The sequence below is a fragment of the Protopterus annectens genome, chromosome 3.part0, assembly GCF_019279795.1.
Source record: "Protopterus annectens isolate FY-2018-M chromosome 3.part0, PAN1.0, whole genome shotgun sequence".
Classification (NCBI taxonomy): Eukaryota; Metazoa; Chordata; order Ceratodontiformes; family Protopteridae; genus Protopterus; species Protopterus annectens.
This window is the reverse complement of record NC_056731.1, coordinates 1,006,956,441-1,006,962,440: the sequence shown is the minus strand read 5'-3', so window position 1 is coordinate 1,006,962,440 and position 6,000 is coordinate 1,006,956,441.

Sequence of the window (6,000 nt, the reverse complement as noted above, 5' to 3'; positions counted from 1 at the left end):
TTGCAATCCTGTATTCTGGCATGATTAGACAAATTAGAGAATATAATGCGCTTTTTGGTATGTATCTCAGTAGACATATAAAAAACTCAAGACATCCTAGAGGTTCTTAACAAAAAGAATCACAGGCCTTAAAATAATTTAGCCACCAAGAAAGCCTGGAATCACTCTCTTTGCACTCTGTGACATACAGAATATTGAGTGAAGACTTGTGTCTTGCTTTCTGTGCCTTCAGGGATCCCATTTCCACAGACCTCTTTCTTCTTGATGCGTCAAAGAGTACAGCTAACATTTCAACAAAAGATCTAAATCTACAATATGGAGTAAATAAATCTAGAGAGACAGGTTCACCATCCAAACAAGAGATCTGAATCTACAACAGGGAATAAATAAATCTATAAATAGAGAGATAAGTTCATCATCCACTACTTGCCCTTGTTTCCAACAGACAGCAGTGTAGTTTCCTGTAGGTATTCAGACATCATCTAGATAAATGGATAGCTACCTTAAAATATACTCTAGGACTTAAAGGTCTTGCCCTGCATGAAAAAGGTGGTAAAGCCTAAAAGCTGTTGTTGGCAAGACACACATAACCTCTGGTCTTATAGCCATATATTTTCTAGGATTCTATCTTATCATGGTTGTCACAATTTGCATGCTTTTGTAAGCGTTGCCTTTTTCTACTACAGGCCTATTTGTGGTGAATTTAGTTGGTATCGCTCTTACTGTGACACTTCGATCCCATGTGCAAAATGGGAAAAGGGGGTGAGGATGGATGGAGGAATGATGTATCTCCCTTATCTAGTTGTCCAATGAATAGTGAAGAATTACATCTTTTTTATCTATGGTTTGGTGCTAGATAGCATCATCTAGCTGTATTATCTATTTGTTTTTATGCTACCTGTTCTATACCTATGCCAAATAACAGTGGGGCAAGGGACAGGCCTGCTTTTCACATCAGTGGACTGAGACTGGTCGCATGATTTGCCTGTATGCTTGGGGGTTAACAGATGAATAAGTCCGCCTTTGTATAAGCATGAGTGAGAAAGTGAAATATGCTAAGGCTTAATTTTGATATGCATAGTTTATTGTGTCAAGACCCACCTAGTAGAGGTCAATGCCAAGCTAATGTAATATTGCAGGTCCATGATAAAAAGGGTTGTTCCGATATTATTATCAGTAGGTTACTTAATGATAAACCATGTTAATATAAAAGCACTTGCACTAGTACAAAGTACTTTAATCTGATTTTATAATGTAAATAAAATGTAGTCTTCAGTAAGGAGTACAGCTCGTCTGTAGGAAGGGAACAAGATGGGGTCTTTGGTGTTTTTTATTTAGTAGTCAGCTAGTTAGTTTGCTGGTTATAGTTTGAATGGTGAGTAACCAGTGATGACCTCTGTTGCTGTATAAGATTTTTACCAAACAGAATATATGTTTGCATGTTTAATAATACAGATTTAATTTCCTGAGTTTACTATTGCCAGAAACCATCTATTACTGGAGAAATCTCATGCTTGGACTGAGCACTCATGTAACTTAATTCTTTCATAGGCAGTATAGTTATTACCATTTCCCTAATACTTGAAAGATTACGTACAATCATGATTAAGGTAAGTATTGTATGTGTGGGATGGTATCTAATTTATGCAAGTTAGTGCAGCATCAGTAAGGACATCAAATCGTTTCTGTTAAGAGATATGTCCACTTATTTCAAGTTTTATAACTTCTAACCCAGTCTTCTCTCTTTATTTAGAAAAATACCAATAGTTATCACTGACAATTTGCTACAGAGTTTGTCAGTCATAGAAAAATATGATTACTATAACTGCTAGAGCAGGATTGAGGACTTGGCATCAGTGATTAATTCCATTGTCTTCTTAAGAGTCATGAAAAAGTCCTTGTGAAAGCTTCCACCACTGTGCTGTTTGACTAGGCAATTAACTTTGCTTTCAAGAAAACATAAAATGAAATTCAGAAGGCATAAAGGTTGCCTTCCGGAGACCGATATATGTCTACTATAAAGCAATCCTGAGGTAATCTGAGTTTAACAACTTATGCAGTCATCCTCCATGTAGTAACGCACTGTGGTGTTTCACATGCCAGTTTTTATGGACATAGCACAGTAGTTTGAAAGAGTTTTTCTCAACACAATGTGATATTTCTGCTTTATGATTAAAACAGAAGGTGAAATATAAAATCTATTGATCCTGGCATGTGCATAATGGCTGTTTGCATTATCAGTAAAGAATAAGCCATTATAGACCAGAGATGCATTAATGTGTATTTAATGTAATTTTTCTCTGGGATTTAAATGTTTATCCAATGTACGTGATCTATAGAGATTTCAAGTACGTGTACCCCGAGGTGCTGGGATTTGATTGAATTGACTGCATATTTTATTTGACTTTTTGCAATATGTAGTGTTTTTTTAATGTATTTCTAACTCATACAACTCCCATTCATGAATAATTTTTATGGATTCATTGGTGACAGGACCTAGTTATAATGTATGAACTTGAGTATTGCCTCAGCTTCTAAAGCGCTTGTATTTGTGATTAATGTATTATACTTCAGAAGGTTAAAATTATTAGAAAAGCTATTTTTCTTCCTCCTCAGATGGGTAATGTGAGGCAAATGATAGCACATACCCTTTCTAGAAAGATTATCTTTCAATTTCATTGAGATATGGCTTGTTTTATGAAAAAACACAATGTAAGTGTCAATCATACTGTATTTATTAGAGGTCAAGTCATCTCAAGTGAGAAATGGAGCTTGTTGATAATGTAAACTGCACAGAGAAAATCAATGAATGGTGTTTGATGTAAGCAAATGATGATTGCAGTTTTATATTTGCATAATAGGATTGGAGACTGACATCTCCTGATTAAGCAGGACACTTTTTGATCTTGAATAATGGCCACCATCCAGGTCCAAAATAGGGAGACTCTCACAATCAAATAAAATGCTTAATTAGATATGGGTGCAATGCTTCAGCATTGTTGTAATAGTTTAAGATGGTTGACTGATTTATTTGAGACAGTACACCAAATGTCTCAAGTAAATCTGAAAAATATGACAATATATAAACAAAACATATCCCATAATAAAATGCATTCCTTTTAAACTCCATACAAACAAGTGTACCTATAGATGTGATCAGAAATGGTGGGAAGATATTTAATGTGATATTCGATAAGAAGTTTACATGATTACAATAGAAGCAAGTGGTTTTCTTAATTATATTTATACATGTTGCCATATCTGATACAAATAATCACGAACACCAAAACTACCACCACTTTAACAAACAAAAAATAGGCTTCAGGAACTCACAGCACTCAGAAGATACTCAGATATCTGAGGAAGTCTGGTATTCTTTCCAGACGAAAAGCGCTTCATATATTTGTTTATTTGTTCCTGAGGTTCATTTGTTTGGTTGTATTAAACCCATTTTGGTACATCTTCTGAGTGCGAGTTCCTGAAGCCTATTTTTTATATCTGATACAAATGCCAAAAAAAACACCTTTGAAAGTAAATATAAACACTGACAATGTACTTTGAAGAAGGTAGAACACAGATGTTTAGGTATCTACTTATAAGATTTGATTCTGTTCACAGTAAAAAGGACATAGTATGCCGACTTATTTGATAACTGACTGCATCCAAATAGACTTATAACCCTAATTTAAGGTAGGACAGAAACTAGATAGATAGACAGATAGATAGATAGATAGATAGATAGATAGATAGATAGATAGATAGATAGATAGATAGATAGATAGATAGATAGATAGATAGATAGATAGATAGATAGATAGATAGATGCAGTATATCCATGAGGAGCTTCACTCTTATCCTAATTTACAAATAGCCACAGTTAGTTCTCCATTACTGATGGGAACTGACAAAAGTACCCAGAGCAGTATTGGAGAGGGAGAAGAGTGTGTGTGTGTGTGTGTGGGGGGGGGGGGTATGATAAGAAATGTCATATACAAAGTCCATTGAATATTGTCATGCCTGAGCATCATAGAGCACCATTCATTATTTCAGAGCAAATTAAGTTTAATCATGCTAGTCATATCCCACCAATGCACAGAGTATAGAGGAGAAGACTTTCATGAACAAAAAAGAGGAAGCCCTCATTTAAATGACAAAAAATGTACACCATGTTTGGAAAGCCACTGTATAGATACTTAAAGTCAACATTGCCATTGACAGAAGATTATAATGCAAAGTCCATTATATTATTACCCATATCTGTTAAAAAGTGATGGTGTAGAATGATGTAAATACAGTGCATTGATATCTTAAATTCCTAGATAAAGAAAGAGTAGTTATAGAACATTTAATCAGTTGCATGCATAGTTGCATGATGAAATCAGTTCTTACCAAGTGGGAAAGTATATATTTAAACTACACGGTATAAGGAATAAAGAAAATATTGCCAATATCAGTTGTAAAGCATGTGCCCATTGAAAAAATAAAGAATATAACTGTGATCTTCAAAATAGTGAGTATTTGAGTGCAAATAGAAGATATATACCGATATTGAGATTGTTACATTTTGAGGCATTCTTTCTACTCCAGGATAAAACAAACTCAGAAGTAGCATAGATATAGGGCCAGATTCCAAAAGAGTTGCTCTCGGTGGACTTGCTGTTAGTTTAAGTGACCTACTTCAGTGTAAAGCCTATCTATAAGCAGGCTTATACCAGGGGCCAGATTCCAAAACACTTGCTTCAGCCTACTCTCAGTGTAAGTCATCACTTAACACTGAAAGCAAATCGTTTGGAATCAAACCCATATATGCGCATATATGTGTGTGTGTGTATATGTGTGTGTGTGTGTGTGCACGTGCGTGCGTGTGTGTGTGTGCGTGTGCGTGTGTGTGAGTGTGAGTGTGTGTGTGTGTGTGTGTGTGTGTGTGTGTGTGTGTGTGTGTGTGCGTGTGTGTGTACGTACATCTGTATGTGAATGTAGAAAGGTTATGGGTGCACCACTTTCCATACTGGGAGGTGTGGAGGTCTTGCAAAAATGTTTTAAAAGTGTAACAGTTAAACTTTCAATTCACTCTTCCTCATGTCAGATGGCATTTTAATGTTTAAAGTTTTGAAACAGGGAGTCTTACAACAGTTAAAATGAGAAAATGTGTAAAATGACCATTTGTGAGTAGTGCTGAGGGAATTTGTTCAAGATGGCAGTAAGACAGTATATAGCTAATGCTGTTATGACTGGAGACTATAAATGTGAAATGACTTATTAGGTTAATTGATTTGGGATGTTTTCTTTTTATCAATATTGTTCTTTTATTTTTTGCCAAGATAGATGGTTTTTGCTTCATCTTTTTCTTTAGTTTTCTTGTAAAAGAGGGAGTCCACTCCATTATCTTAAAGACAGGGATCCCATATACTATGGATGGCTTATAGCTTCTTCTAGGGAATTGTTGATTTCATAGTGATATTTTTGGCACTTTGGATTTCTTCTAGAGTATTGTAAAATTTTATAGTATTTTCTTCTCTTATAGTTTTTTTTTCTGAGGATTCAGTATCTTCCTCTTAGAAACCTAATTGAGGGAAAAAAATCAATGACTTACATTTAAGAATGTAGTTATTACTGAACATATTATATTTGCTCTTTGTCGGTACTGTCATGCTAGCAGCACTGAGAACAAATCTGTGATTATTGGCCATCATTTTTATGTTTACTGTTTGGCTTTGTGTTCCAGTTATTCACCTGATCTTTCTTCTCCATTTGAAATTGACTTAGAAGATGTAATACTTGTGGGATACGTTTTAATAAGAACAATGCTATATCATTGCCCTTCTCTTCCTCAGGAATGATGTGCAACAAAAGATTATTTCTCTCAAATATGTTGAATTTCTAGTCTACCTGACAGAAGTTGGTTTTGCTTTAAAATACAATAAATTCACATATAATCTTCCTCTATTATTTTGCTCATTTGACTTAACCAGAGTTTAGCCAGAGCAATACCTTCTTAAA